General features: G+C 45.9%; 1 long non-coding RNA gene across 1 annotated transcript in view; it reads right to left on the reverse strand.

Moving 5' to 3' along the window:
• Positions 1-16,265, reverse strand: part of LOC137203703 (uncharacterized) — a 357,325-nt gene extending 341,060 nt beyond the window's left edge. Inside the window, exon 1 of the long non-coding RNA XR_010933251.1 lies at positions 16,006-16,265. This is a non-coding gene — a long non-coding RNA (uncharacterized lncRNA). The remainder of the gene's footprint in view (positions 1-16,005) is intronic.
• Between the last annotated feature and the right edge of the window lie 305 nt (positions 16,266-16,570).

Here is a 16,570-nt window from a genome sequence, read left to right on the forward strand (position 1 = left end):
ATATGGTATACATTTAACCTAAATGTTCCTAATATTTAGATGGATGGATGATGGATGGATGGATGGATGGATGGATGAATAGGTAAATCTCAAGTAACATGATGCACATTTTCATGGTGACATGGTATACTTTCAAGTTATTTTTCAGAACAACACAAAGCTCTCACAAATGCCAAAATTTAAGTACGTTTTTTTCTAAACCTGCTGATTATCTCATTCTTTTTCTTCCCCTGGTATTATACTTTCCTCCAAACATGTACGTAGTCCTTCTCTGAGCTAATTCAGCACTGCTTACAGACAAGGAACACTATTATTATTGCCATTTGACACATGAGGAAACATAAGCACAGATAGGTAAGGAAGAAAAGCCCTGCAGTTAGCAAGTGGTAGAACCAAAGTTCCAACCCAAATCTGTTTGATTGCAAAACCTCCACCTCCTCTTTCACAAAGCCTCCATCTTAAAAGAGGAAAATGAGACCTAGCAAGGGCAGGTGGCTAGTCCAAGGTCACACACAGAGTTGAGGTCCAGAGCCCAGGTTAGAATGCCCTCTCTTGGCTCCTTCCACCAGCCAGATTCCAGAGCAATCTTTTCAAAGATTCTCTTGGAGTCCTCTCTCCCTGGTGTGGCCATCTGTCTTTCCAAGCTTGGGGGAGCCCTGGGCGCACTTTGGGGCCATCAGCAACATAAAACGGGTGAAAATATTTTAGTTAGATTTTCTCCTCTTTTTTTTTTTTTTTTTTTTTTTGCGGTACGTGGGCCTCTCACTGTTGTGGCCTCTCCTGTTGCGGAGCACAAGCTCCGGACGCGCAGGCTCAGTGGCATGGCTCACGGGCCCAGCCGCTCCGCAGCATGTGGGATCTTCCTGGACCAGAGCATGAACCCGCGTCCCCTGAATCGGCAGGCGGACTCTCAACCACTGCGCCACCAGGGAAGCCCAGATTTTCTCCTCTTGATGGGTGAGAATTTTCCAGGTCTGGGCACCTTTGAAATCTCCCAACGTCAGCCATCATCAGCTGTAACTGGCACCTCTGCTAATAAATTGAGAATGTCACATCTCCCAAACTGCATTATTACCGTTTATAATTTTGATTGTTCATTTGCATACGAAAATTAGTCCTGTGACATGCATGAATTTTATTTTATTCTTGAACTAATTATAAACAAGAATGCCACATTATTTACATAACTGATTATTGTTCCTTATGTTCCCCTGTTTTTAAATTGGGGGTCCATTCTCCATTGGTTAACTACGCAGATGAAAAATCCAAGAACATTTCTAAAGTTTAGGAACTTGTTCTATTTGCATCAAATACAAATTCCTTTGAATGAAAGATAATATGCTTTCCATTTTAATAGGCCTAAATTAGGTTGATCTTAATTTATAGTTAATTTGAATGAATAATTCCTGTCTACCTGAGTCTGTTTTTTCAGCAGCTCGTTGTAAATGTTTATTAACCCATAAATCTGCTGCCTTCCTTTAGGAGGTGATTTTAAGGTCCCCCCGTAAAGCTAGAGGGAATGTGGTACAGAGAAAAAGAAAGCACAAGAGCAGTTAAGAAACCCTTGTACAAGTCCCTATGCCGTAAGTCACATACTGTGTGCCTTTGGGCAAATACCTAACCCTCTCTGAGCCTCAGGTTTCTCAGTCATTAAATGAGTGGATACTAAGATTTTGACCCTCTCTAACATTACAGGGTTGTGGGGAGGTAGAGAAGTCTAGGTATCTTCTTCATCTTACCTTTCATTGTACCTGCTCCCAAATCTCTCTGTTGATCAGCATCTTAAATCTGTCTCCCCTCATGAGGAGTTGACCCATTTTGTTGGCCACTATAAATAAGGGGGAAAAGATTCTACCCAGAAGAGGACTGTAAGGGCTACCATGCTAATGGTGGTATTCCAGGCATAGCGAACCTTTGGGAAGACAAGGGTTGTGCAGATCGCATTGCAGGGACTCCTAGGCATCAATCACACCATGAAGATATGAACCACACTGCTGTGTGTACAGGGGAAAGAACTTTGGAGTCTGAAAGGCCTGGATTTTAACCTCTATTTTGTCCCTTCCTCTGAACGAGGACTTCACATCTCCGAGACTCAGCGTGTTAGAACAACAATCCTACCTACTTCCCGGGAGATTGCTGGAGAATTACATGAGATAATAAAGTGCAAATTGTCTGGGACATAGCTGGTGCTCAAAGGCTAAATCCTGCCCTCTCCTGCTCCTAAACTGACCTCTGAAGGTGAGGAATGATACATATATCGAATGCTTTCTAGGTGTTGCTTCTTCAGATTTTGGTCCAAGAGTCACTACTTCAGGCAAGCTTTCTCTGACCTCCATGGTCGAACTCCTCACTGGAGACTCTCAGAGATCCATGCACCTCCACTCACTGCAGTGATCACAACTGCAATTTCACATTTCTCTGTGTGGTGTCTAACTCGACGGTTACCACCACCCTCCTACGAACAACAGAGGTAGGTACATGTCTGTTTTTGTCTCCAATATATCCCTCAAGTCCTGGCACCTAGCTAGCCCTCAATAAGTATTTGACGAGATCAGGACTAAGCACTTGTCCTAGAAGAACTTACTGAATCTTTATAAGAATGGGGCTCTGCTACTATCATACCCATTTACAGATGAGGAAACTGAGGCTCAGAGAAGGGACATTCCCTGCCCAAGGTTACAAGTAGAGCAAATGGTAGATCCTGGATTTGAACTCAGACCTGTTTGACACTGAAGAAACTCAATCTCTTAAACTGTTTATCCCTCATCCAGAGACAGAAGAATGAGCAGTTCCTGCCTCCAAAAGTCATCCAAAGTTTCTTGTTTTGCCCAATTGCTTAAAAAGGATGGTGACTGGCCTGTGAGGCATTTCTCAGCTGCGGGGTGGGGGTGGGGGTTGTCTCTGCAGTCCTCAAGAAAAAGGAAGGCAGGCTGAACAGTGCTGACACTGGGTAACATTTCTCCATAACCAGTAACTAAGGACCCGCCTTCCCTGGTGAGAAGTGTAGGCACAGTGCCAACAGCACAATCCTCCTGCAGGGTCCACCCGCCTCTGACCACCCCGTTTTTGTTCTCAGATTTCCCCTATGGGAAAATATGACCCTCCCCAGAGCAGACAATCATGTTGATTCTTAAATTCAATCATGCATTTACTGAGAATTGCTGCTTCAGATGTCCCACTGGATGCTGGAGACAGGGATAAATAAGATGCAATTTTAAAAGTCCACAGCTTAGATGGGGAGTTCAAGGAGATGGCCTGGATAACCTTTGCCCAGACCGTACTATCTCCCAGACCCTGCATCCCTCTCCCACCCCAGTGTTGAGGCCACTTGACCCCAAACACCCATCCTCTCAGATATGACCAACTAACAGTTCCTCCACAGCTGCTATTACAACAGGCGAGGAAAGGAAAACTAATCCCCCTTTACCTCATCCCAGATTCTGAGATTCTTTTTGGCTCAGGCAGGGAAAAACTGCCACAGTCCTGGGACTGAGAACTTAAGACTTTAGGCAGACACATTTTATATCACATACCAGCCCCCATCTCCCCAGCCAGAGCTGATCGTACCAAGGGTGGTCACCTGACTGAAAGGCAGCCAATCCACAGGCCTATGTACCCAGCTCTATGCCAGGCACCTCGCCCCTCTGAGACCCTCCACCACATTGGATGTTTGGTTGCTTCAGGTGAATACTTGATTATCTACCATGTGCCAGGTCTGCACAGAGGAGGAAAAAAACCTCAAATCTGCTATTTTGTGGTAGGTTGCAAAAATGACCACTGCCTCCATGCCCTTTGCCATGTGATTTAGTAGTGCCCACCCACTCTGATTCTGAGGTCCACCACGTGACTTGCTCTGACCAATGGGAATTTAGCAAATGGGAACGTGGCTGAGCTAGGCTGCTGGAGGATGGGGCAGAGCTGAATCATCCCAGGCATCTGAGCAGGGGCCATCCCGACAGCCCACAACCAGCCCATGAGCAAGCCCAGGCAAGACCAGAAGGACAACCCAGCCTAGCCCAGCCTGCCTGAGCCATAAACATGATTGCTGTCTACCACTGAGGTTTATGGTTGTTTCACAGGATAATTTTTTCCAGGTTTATTGAGATATAAATGACATATAACATTGTGCAAGTTTAAGGTGTCCAATGTGTTGATTTGAAATACTTATATATTGCCAAATGATTATGTCACATAAGTGCCATTTGTGTTTTGTGGTGAGAACATTTAAGATCTATTCTCTTAGTAGCTTTCAGGTATATAATATAGAATTATTAACTATAATCACCATGCTGTACATTAGATCCCCAAAACTTACTCTTTTTATAACTAGAAGTTTATCATCTTTGACCAACATCTACCCATTTCCCCCACCCCCCAACCACTCTACTCTCTATTTCTATGTGTTTGGCGTTTTTAGATTCCACATGTAAGTGATGTCATGCAGTATTTGTCTTTCTGTCTGACTTATTTCACTTAGCATAATGCCCTCAAGGTTCATCCATGTTGTCACAAATGGCAGGATTTCATTCTTTCTCATGGCTGAATAATATTCCATTGTGTGTGTATATGTATATATGCCACCTCTTCTTTGTCCATTAATCCATTAATGGACACTTAACGTTGTTTCCATGTCTTGGCTACTGTGAATAATGCTGCAATCAACATGGGAGTGCAGATATCTCTTCAAAATCCTTTTTAATTTCCTTTGGATATACACCCAGAAGTGGGATTGCTGGATCATATGGTAGTTCTATTTTTAATTGTTCCATACTGTTTTCCGTAGTGGCTATGCCGATTTACATTCCCACCAACAATGCACAAGAGCTCCCCTTTCTCCACATCCTCACCGTAATTTATCTCTTGTCTTTTTGATGATAGTCATCCTAACAGCTGTAAGGAAATATCTCATTGTAGTTTTGATTTGCATCTTCCTGGTGATTAGTGATGTTGAGCACTTTTTCATGTACCTTTCCCAGCACTGGTGTGTCAATGGGTAACCAATACACATGTGTATATCATTTTATACTTCACCAAGCCACTTCCCATAAATCATTTCATCAGAGCCTCCACTGCTTCAGCCATAAAAAGGGATGAATTCCTTTCTCTACTCACACAATTAGCAAGGAAAGGGAGCCCTTGTTCTCATATTCATTTATTCCCACATTCACACAGTATAATAAACAGTAATCACCTACTCTGTAGCAATCATTGTTCTAGATGCTGGGTTTTCAGCAAGAAAAGAAAAATAAAAGATCCCTGCACTCATTGAGCTTAAATTCAATTTCCCTTTTAACATTCAGTCAGTCCCTCAGTCAGTCAGTCATCATACATTCAATGAACACTTACTGTGTCTGGCACTCTATAGGCAAGTGAGGTCTGTTCCTTGCCCTTGACGGTCTGAGAGTCTCAAGGGGGCAGATACAACTTGGGTTGTTGCCTATCACACCCACAAGACAGGACTTCTAAAGAAATGAATAACAGAGACATGAACTCCAAATAGGTCACAAATGTGCGATTAAAATAAATCAAGTTTGGTTGGGGACAGAAGTGGAAGTTAAATCCTTGTTCTCCTGGCCTGGGAGGGGCTTTGCATTCACACAATGACCCTTCTGCTAAATTGATACATTAATTTGTTCAATCGTTTCTGTAATTAAACAGAGAGTGCTGAGGAGAACCTACAACAAAGGTGTCTTACTTAACTCTGTGAGTGGGAATCCAGTGACCTCTCCCCCAGTCTGTTCAGCAATCAGACAGTGGAAATAGGACCATTAATTGGGTGTTTTAGGTACAGACACTGTTGTCCAAACAGTCATGGAGCTAAGTGGCCCCAAAGTTGCCAATGAACTCTAGTCTATGGCTTAAAGGTGCAGCCTTTGTTTTTCCAAGTCTCAGTATCTATTTATTATGCAAAGAGGTTTGGAATTGGAGAGGACCATAATTAGAACGAGCAGCAACTCTCACTTAGTGAAGACAACCTTTTTAGGGTGTTCCTGAGAGATGGGGGCCCTCCAAGCTTCTCACAAATCAAAAAACAAAATGTCCATCAATAAAGCACTCATCACTTTATAAGGAAATGGAACCAAAACGCAATGAAATACCCATGTGAGGAGCTAAGCTCATCAGACTCGGAACTCGGGCATTAATTGGCTGCTGCCCTTCTTTCCACTAGAGCTCAGCTGGGCCCGGAGTGGGGGGCGGGGTGGGGGGGGGGTGGGGTTTGCATCTCTGTCCAAGGTCCTTAAGTGAGATCTCTGCTCTCTCCATCACCCTGCAGTTTCTTTGGCCACTTGAACAGTAGTAAGAAAGAACGGAGGGAGGGCAGGGAGGGAGAGAGAGGAAGAAAGAGACAGAGAGAGACAGTATTGGAGAAAAACGACTGTTTTGACATGGCTTTCAAGTAACTGCTGTTACCAAGAAAGAAAATTGTTTTCCTTTGGAAAGTCAAGAGAGCACTTTCTTCCCCTTCATCTCCCCCAACACTGTGTTTGTGAGTACAAGGCTGTCAGCCTGTGGTTTTGTTATGTTCAAATTCCCATGCTGAGACTTGGTCCTGCACAGGCCTTGGGTTGAAGAGAATGTCCAGGATCCCAGCTTTAGTGACTAAGGAAGGCTGCTTCTAGTCTCGTCAATAGGGTTTGGACTATGACCAACTACCATACTGCTATCACCTCCTAGAAAGCATACGAGGGCAAATCAGACTGCTGAGTCTAATCTTGGTTCTGCATGCACACGCTGTGTTACCAGGGACAAGCATCTTTCCCTCTCTGGCTCTCAGGTATTACAACTTCAAAGTCAGCTAGTCAAGCTAAATGGATTTGAGGTCATCCATCCCTCGGCTGACATTCTGAAATTCCTCATGCCAATTTTTTTCCAGGAGTGAAAGAAATGACCACATTTCTCACTTAAAATGGCCAAAAAAGCACTTCTCCACTATTAGGCAACTACTGCGCCAAGCAGCAGAAATGGAAGAATGTAAGTTCCTCAGCATAAGAAATACATCTTTGGCTCCCACAAGGCAAAATGCTGACCATCCAGAGCTTTCTGTGTTCACTATTTTACTCACTTCTCACAGCAACCCTAAGAGGTGAACACTGTTGTAATCCCCAATTTACAGATAAGAAAACTAAAGCCCAAGAGATGAAGTGACTTGTTCAAGGTCACCTAGAGGAGCTGGCACTCTAAACCCTAGCTGTCTCAGTCCGAATTATTTTCACCATACTGGGCTTCTACACGAGGGTCATTTTTTTTTCTTTTCTTTTTTTCTTTTTTTTTTTTGCGGTACGCGGGCCTCTCACCCTTGTGGCCTCTCCCGTTGCGGAGCCCAGGCTCCGGACGCGCAGGCTCAGTGGCCATGGCCCACGGGCGCAGCCGCTCCGCGGCATGTGGGATCCTCCAGGACCGGGACACGAACCTGCGCCCCCTGCATCGGCAGGCGGACTCTCAACCACTGCACCACCAGGGAAGCCCGACGAGGGTCATTTTGAACATACAACCTACCCTGATGAGCCCCACTGACCTCAGGGAGAGAACGTCCAGGCTCCCTCAGCCCCTCTGAACTGGCTCTGTCCTGACTTCCTGGGTAACACGTTCTCACTCTGGCCTCTGCCAACTAGTTTTTCTTCTTGGATACAGGTTATGCCAAGCTGCAGTCCCAAGCACAGGGACCGAATGAAGGCTGGCTTTTAATTAGGAGGCCATGACTGTTTGCTGTGACTTTGATAATAAGCATTGTGAGACCTGGGGAAATCATTAAACAAGCAGAGAGGTAACAAGCCTTGCTCAGGATTCATGCCTGAGGACCTACAGAGGGAGAAGAAGGGAGGAGGTCCCTTCTCAGGGAGTGTAGTGCTGCTTCCAGGCCCAGGGCTAAGACAAACAGGACCAGACTCTGGTCGAGCAGGGAAGCACTGGTCTGTTTCCACCCCTCCCACCCAGTGCTCCCTGCAAGAAGGAAAGCTACTCTGTCTTCTGTCCATGTCTGCCCAGCCAGGGAAAGGTTTCTTAGAGCATTAAGTGTCAGAGCTGAAAGGGACATGAAGACCCCAGGTGAAGGCCACTCACTATCCTCCAAGCATGCGCCAGGTCCAAACATGACAAAGAATTTTCCTTGACTGAGGCAAGGTCTGTGTCCCTGTATTCTCTCTTTAGACGTCCACCGAGCACATACTCACTCAAGGTTAGATTCTGTGTCAGAGACTGGACTAGATTCTGGAGACATCATGGTGAACAGGAAGAGTCTTGTCTTCAGGGGGGGCAGTGACATGGCTCACATTCCCCAAGTCTACTCCTTGCCAGATTTAACACACACAGTTTAGTCACTTGTTTCTTTTAAAACACAGTTCTGGTCACTCACCAGTTTGTCATCTCAGAGTTACAAATCTGATACATGTCAGTCCCCTGGGAAAGACAATCACGTCCCACCCACCTCACGCACACCCCAGACCCAAACTCAAACGCATGCAATTCAACCATTCAAAAGACAGTTACTGAGGTCCTACCAGGTGCCAAGGGGCCACCTGTAAACAAAAAAAAACATGAGTTTTGCTTCCCTGGAGTTTTGGGTCTGCTGAGAATGCGAGGCATTCATCAAACAAGCACAGAATAAATATATTCATGCAACTGGTGCCATGTGTGATGGTGGAAATGAACAGGTACAGTAAGGGAGGCTCATACGCAGGGGTGGGGACTGACCCACTGAAAGTCAGAAGCAGGAAAGGGTGTGAGCTAATTCACATTTTAGGCCATAGCGGGGAAGAGGCAAATGTGGAAGAAGAGAGAGGCAGGAAGAGGGGGCTACTGCAGGGGGCCACATCCCCACATTTTCACACACCCTCCCCCTTCACCCTTTTCACACTCACAGAGCTTCAAGAGGAAGTGTGTAGAGAGATAGCTGGTCTGTGTGCAGGCCGGAACATGGAGGGCCTAGAAGGAGCTGGGAGACCTTACTTCTTTTTTTAAAATTTATTTTTATTGAAGTATAGTTGATTTACAATGTTGTGTTAATTTCTGCTATACAGCAAAGTGATTCAGTTTTATATATATATATGTACATATATATATACACATATATATACACACACACACGCATATATATATACACACACACATACACACACACATACACACACACACACACACACATTCGTTTTCATATTCTTTTCCATTATGGTTTATCACAGGAGGGTATTGAATATAGTTCCCTGTGCTATACAGTGGGACCTTGTTGTTTATCCATCCTATATATACTAGTTTGAATCTGCTAATCCCAAACTCCCAATTCAACCCTCCCCCACCCCCACCCCCTTGGCAACCACAAGTCTGTTCTCTATGTCTGTGAGTCTGTTTCTGTTTCATAGATAAGTTCATTTGTGTCGTATTTTAGATTCCACATATAAGTGATGTCATATGGTATTTGTCTTTCTCTTTGTGACTTACTTCGCTTAGTATGATTATCTCTAGGTCCATCCACGTTGCTGCAAATGGCCTTATTTCATTCTTTTTTATGGCTGAGTAGTATTCCACTGTATATATACACCATATCTTCTTCATCCATTCACCTGTCGTTGGACATTTAGGTTGTTTCTATGTCTTGGCTATTGTAAACAGTGCTGCATAGGGGTGCATATAATCTTTCTGAATTATATAGTTTTGTCTGGATATATGCCCAGGAGTGGGATTGCTGGATCATATGGCAACTCTATTTTTAGTTTTTTGAGGACACTCCACACTGTTCTTCATAGTGGCTGCACCAATTTACCTTCCCACCAACAGTGTAGGAGGGTTCCCTTTTGGGAGACCTTGTTTCTAATCTTTCTGTTTGGTCCCTGGACCTCAGGTCCCTCATTTTGAAGAGTAAGAATAACACATGTATGGGACCTTAGAAAGTCCCTTGAAACAGGATTCTGTGTGTGAGGCTTCTATTCTCTATAGAATTGAACACTGTAAAAGGTAATGAGCTGCCCATCATTAGAGGTATTCAAGCAGAAGCTGAGCAACTACATGGGTGGGAAACTTAAATAGAAAGAATAAAGCTAAACAATTATTTATCTCCTACTGTCAGTTATCGGGACAAATGTTTGTATACCTTCCTTATGCTTTTAACAAAAATGTGAGGTCAGAATTATTAGCCCCCTTTTACAGATGAGAGAACTGAGGCCTATACAAACAAAGTGACTTGCCTAAGGTCACTCAGCGAGCAACGAGGAAAGCTAACATTTCAGATGCTAATTGTTTCCCAGGTGTTATACCATTTAATCTCCCAACAATACTACGAAGACAACAGTACTTCGTCCCTGTTTTACAAATGAGAAAACTGAGGCCAAGAGAAGTTAGATGAGTCACCCAGTCACCCAGTAAGGAAGTAAGGATGTCCACATTCTATCTCCAGAGCCCTGATTTCTGACTCTCAACACCAAATTCTCTCCTAAAACTTCAACTCTCACTTTCAAAGTCAATTCTGGCTGACTCCAGAGTTCATCCTCTATGTCCTGACCATGTAGCACCTCCTTGGCCCCCTGGGGATCTATGAACTCCCTTCTGTCTTATTTTCCTAGGCTGCTGTAACAAAGCACCACAAATAGGGCAGCTTAGAACAACAGAAATTTATTGTCTCACAGTTCTGAGGCCAGAAGTCCAAAATCAAGACGTCAGCAGGACCAGGCTCTCTCTGAAGACCTTAGGGAAGGGTCCCTTCCAGGCTCCTCTCCCAGCTTCTGGCAGTTCCTTGGCTTGTGGCAGCATAACTCCAGTCTTCATATGGAGTTCTCCCTATTTGTGTGTCTCCAAAGCTCTCCCTTTTATAAGGACATCAGACATATTGGACTAGGAGTCCACCCTACTCCAGTATGAACTCAACTTGACTACCCACATCTACAATGACCCTATTTCTAAATAATGTCACAGTCTAAGATACTGGGGGTTAAGTCTTCCACATAGGGATTTGGGATGGGGACACACAATTCAACCTGTAACTCCTTCCAAACCCATGTGTCCTTGCCTATGGGGAACAGGTGAGTAATGAGTCTGATGGACCCTGGGCCGCTACAGACATCACGTTCCCTCCCTCCATTCTGCAACACCCGCCAGCCTCACCCCTCTGTCCCAGATGCCCAAGGCTCTGCTTTGGGTCCTGGTGTCATCCTGTATTAGTGACAGCCTGGGGCTTGGCTCCCTCCACAAAGGAGCAGCCAGGAACCAGGGAGGAAGCTCTCATCCCTTCCAGGGGAGGCGGGTGAATATTTCATATGGTGCAAGAGAGTGGAATTCCATACAGCCACCTCCTGCAAATGCAACATGACACCTCGTAATGGGGCAATATCAGTACAAATCCGGCCTCGTGGCAGCCCAGAGCCTCCTAGTAATTCCTCACATATTGTGCTCATGTTACTGTAAATACAATCGCCAAACTCAGGCTTCCACTGCAGCCAACTGATCAGAAAGGATCACTCCCATTTCTGCAGCTGAGAAGACTGAGGCCCGCAGAAGGTAACTGACCCTTGATCACACAGCAGATGAATCATCCCCAGCTGGACAAGAGCCAAAGAAGCAGAGAAGGAATGAGGAGGGTTGGTTCCCTGATGCCACATCTGGAAAGAGGTGGGAGCCAGAGAGAGGGCCTCAATGGGCCAAGGCCTGGGGGATGGGATGAGGGAGGGGTAAGGAACAGATGTGGTTGGACAGAATAAGAGCTAAGTGCCAGGGTACAAGCGAGAAAGAAATGGAGCCCAAGGAAGTTACTGGAGTTGGGTGGACTTGGGCAAGAGGTGAGTGGGCTGCTAGGGGAGGGAGAAATCCAAAGTCAGGCATCCAGAGGTACGGCCTCGGGTCTTGACAGAGAGAGAGCCCAAGCCAGAGGGAGAGTGTTTTCATGCTTCCTCCTGACTGGCCCACTGGGAGGAGGCCCAGCCAATGCCTGGGAGTGTAAAGAGCATCCAATCCCTAGGATGAAAACTGAGCTTCAGGACAATCTCCTGTTTTGGCAGAAAATCTACAGCACCTAAGAAGGAACCAAGACTGGAGCCTAGAGGTGGGAAGTGGGAGGGAGTGTTGGTTATTTTCCTTTCGACCTCTATCCCAAGCCCATTCTCCTTCCTTCCCTGCTCTGCTCTGGGTTCCAAGAGGCTGACCCATGGGGACCACCTTACCTCGTCTTCTAACTTGGGGTGAGATAATGAAGCCAATGGTGGGAGGTGGGAGGAAAGCAGCCAATGCCTGATACCAAAAAGCCAATGGAGATCTCACTACAAAGAGGAGAGGGACTTCTTGAGGATGAAGCTATCACAGAGGGAAGAGAGGTTGAAAGATAAATGCCTGCGTGCTTTATTCAGGCACCTGGATTCAGCCATGCCTGAAGGCCTCCTTCAAAAGTTTTCAATTTGATGATCCAACAAATTTCCTTTTTCCCTTAAGTTAGCCCCTGCATCCAAAAGAGTCCTGACGGGCTCGGGTGATCTTGTGGTATTACAAAATGAGCAATTCACTTGTGACTGGACTGTCCAGGGTTTTAATCACAGCTCTGCATGACCTTGGGCAAGACACATCAATCTCTGAGTGTATCCTTTCACACTTGCAATGTCCCGGGCAGAAGAATTAAATAAAATAATACCTGTAAAAGCAGCTAGGTTATACTAGATGTGCCAAATAAATTAGTTTACTGCAAACTCTCTCCCCTTTCTGGGCCGCAGGATCCTAATAAGGAAAATGTGGACCCCAGCGCTGATGAGTTTGTGTATTTCATAAGACCCCATACATTGTCTTATACTGCCATGCTCTCCCCGCCCCTTGGATTGTTAGTAAAAAGCTACCCATTTTGTGTGATTTTTGCGCAAGTGGCGTGACATCCCTGGGTATCAGTTTCCTCAAATACGTTGCCTACCAAATGTTGTGAAACTGAGGTAACACATGTAAAGTCTTAGAACAGGGTCTGGGACATAATACATGCTCAATAAATGCTGGCTATTTTATTGGTGGAGGTGGTGGTTTTAAGAATAATAAGTATTGTTATTATCTCTGAGCACCTGCTCTGGTTTTGCTTATACACTGTCTCATTTAGACCTTGCCCTGCGACACAGCCCTGCGAGGTCGGTGATGATGTCCCAACCGCACAGATGGGATACAGCTCAGAGAAGCTGAGTTACTTACCTGACTGTTGGAGCTGGGATGTGCTTAAGAACTACCTGGCATCACCTTCCTGGAGTGGTGTCCCCACCCACATTCAGCCAGCCACTATCTCTGAACTTAGAAAGGCATCTTTTTGGCACTCAGCAGGTGCAAGCCCTCCAGAGAAGTTTCCCAAGTTTGCTTCTCCAGCCATCTCCCTTTGCAAACACACTTTCTGTTCATGTGAATGAAACCCGCTAACTGGTATGGTGTCTGCTCTAATTATAGGCTCCCCAGCCTGTGCCAAGAGGAAGCTGGTTAGTGTACACTTGAGTAGATTTCAAATCGGATTTTGTGAGTCCCCAGCATGAGGGAAGGAGGCCAGGTTCTCCTCCGGAAAAAAATAATGGGAAATGCTGGCACATGTGAGTATTCCCAGCTCCTCTCCTGCTGGAGCAGGTGATGTCTTCTGCTCCCCAGATTACAGAGCCCTCTTTCCAGTTTCTTTACCTCTGTCTCTAGCCTTTTCCAGGAGCTGGAAAGCTGGGGGAAGGAATGGGAGAAGCAATCCGAGGTGCTGAAATGGAGGAGGTATAGCAAAGTGGAAACAATACTTTGGAATAAGAGGAAACTTCAATAAATTCTGAATGCAGCTCTGCCTCATTTCAGCTTTCGCTGCCCTTCTGAGTCTCAAGCTCCTCATCTATCAAACAGGGGTGCCAATACTTTCCCCACGATGATCCAAGGATGTGTGTTGCAGTGTTTATTCAACATTTATCCAGTATTTACAGTGTGGCCTATTTTGTGCTGCATTGTACCAGTTACAGCTGTGAATAAGATGCAGTCCTGGGATCTTTAGAACTCCAGGTCAAGCTAGAAGCAAGCCATTTGATGCTTATCACACATTGTGATGAGAGAAGGACAGGGCTCTACAGGAAGGAGGGGCACGTGATCAAGAACTGTTGCATCCCAGAAGACTTCCTGGAGGAGGCGTGTCTAGGCTGCAACCTCAAGGATGACTCAAATTAAAGGAGGACAGGGCAAAGAGTGCCCTCCTTCACATGGGAAGAGTCTATGTGAGGGCCAAGATAGAATAGAAAACAACACATTTCAGAAACATCATTTAGAATAGCCAAAATCGGGGGTGGGGGTTGGGCAGGAATGGCCAAAATGGCCAAAATAAAGAAATGTTTTTTAAAAATCATGGAATTCAACAGAACCAATCAAAATAACATTGACAGGGCTTCCCTGGTGGCACAGTGGTTGAGAGTCCGCCTGCCGATGCAGGGGACACGGGTTCGTGGCCCGGTTCGGGAAGATCCCACATGCCGCAGAACGGCTAGGCCCGTGAGCCATGGCTGCTGGGCCTGCATGTCCGGAGCCTGTGCTCCGCAACGGGAGAGGCCACAACAGTGAGAGGCCCGCGTACCGCAAAAAAAAAACATTGACAAAGAACACTTTTTTTCTCTAGTCTCTCTCTGGCACTAATTTGTAAGCTTTTCAAGGGCAAAACTGTTTTAATCATATTTGTAAGTCCTGTAATGCTTTCCTTACATTTTTTATTTTTTAGTATTATTTTATTTTTTATTGAAATATAGTTGCTGTATAGTATTATATAAGTTACAGATGTACAATATAGTGAGTCACAATTTTTAAAGGTTATACTCCATTTACAATTATTATAAAATATTGGCTATATTTCCCACATGGTACAGTATATCCCTGTAGATTATTTTATACCGAATAGTTTGTACCTCTTACTCCCCCACGCCTATATTACCCCTCTTCTCCCCACTGGTAACTGCCAGTTTGTTCTCTATGACTCTGCTTCTTTTTTGTTATATTCACTAATTTGTTGTATTTTTTAGATTCCACATATATGTGATACCATATAATATTTGTCTTTCTCTGTCTGACTTACTTCATTCAGTATGATCATCTCTAGGTCCATCCATGTTGCTGCAAATGGCAATATTTCATTCTTTTACATGGCTGTAGTCCATTGTATATATACACCACATCCTCTATCCATTCATCTGTTGATGAGCCCTTAGGTTGCTTCAAACCTCGGTAATTGCAAATAATGCTGCTATGAACATAGGGGTGCATGTATCTTTTCGTATTAGTGGGTTTTTTTTCAGATATATACCCTTTTTTCGGATATATGCTGCATTTCTCCCTAACAAATGTTCTAAAGAGGGGCAGATGGGCCTTGATGAAAACAAAGTAAAAAACATGAAGTTTCTGCAGCATTATTGGCACCATCATTATTCTGGCGAGAGCAACTGCACTTATCATCGGTTTTGGAATTTCAGAAACATCCTCACAGACACACCCAGAATGTCTGACCAAATGTCTGGACACTCTGTTATCCCATCAAGTTAACACATAAAATTAACCATCAAGGCGTTGTAAGAGAGATCAGCCATGGTGGCTGGGTAGAAATATCTTGCGCTCACCTCCTCTCAGGAGCACACCAAAATCACAACTATCTGCAGAACAACCATGGATGAGAAAGACCAGAACCTACCAGAAAAGATCTTCCGCCACTAAAGAAGGAACCACAGTGAGCCGGGCAGGAGGGGTAGACTCGTGATATAGCCAAATCCCATACCCCCAGGTGGGCGACCCACACACCGGAGAATAATTACTCCGCAGAGGTTCTCCCACAGGGGTGAGACCTCTGAGCCCCACGTCGGGCTCCCCAGCCCGGGGTCCTACACAGGGAAGACGAGCCCCCAGAGCATTTGGCTTTGAAGGCGGGCGGGCCTTCATTTCAGGAGTCCCAGGGCGCAGGGGAAAGAGAGGCTTCACTCCTAAAGGGCTTAAAGGGCCCACACAAAATCTCACGCGCTCCAGGACACGGGGCAGAAGCGGTCATTTGATAGGAGCCTGGGCCAGACCTACCTGCAGGTCTTGGAAGGTCCCCGGGTGAGGCGGGAAGACTGGGGCTCATCCTGGCAGCAGCCATATTTGGGAGCTCCTTCCACTGAGGGAGGCTGATGCCGGCCTCCAGTTCCTTAGCGACAAGACCTGGCCTCGCCCGACAGCCTGCTGGGGCCAATGCTGGGACGCCTCAGGCCAAGCAACTAACTGGGCGAGGACACAGCCCCACCCACCAGCAGTCAGGCTGACCTAAGACGCCCTAAGCTCACAGAGGCCTCTGAACGAAGCCCTGCCCGCAAGAGGGCCCAGAACTCAGCTCCGCCCACAGTCCCAGAATCCCCTGCGCCAGGCTCCGCCCCGGGGAGCCTCTGGACCAGCCCCACCCACCTGGGGCGGACATAACGTGCAAGAAAACCGCAACCCCACAGCCTGCGGACCCAGCCAGCTGACAGCAGGCCCGACCCTGCCCTGGGACCAGTTGGGCCCCAGCCCGGCCCACTAGCAGGCCAACACAAGCTTCAGGACACCCCAGACTCTGTACCCAACTGTGTCAGGAACTGCCCCCTCACATGTGAGCTGACACCAG

Source organism: Pseudorca crassidens, chromosome 12, assembly GCF_039906515.1.
Source record: "Pseudorca crassidens isolate mPseCra1 chromosome 12, mPseCra1.hap1, whole genome shotgun sequence".
NCBI lineage: Eukaryota > Metazoa > Chordata > Mammalia > Artiodactyla > Delphinidae > Pseudorca > Pseudorca crassidens.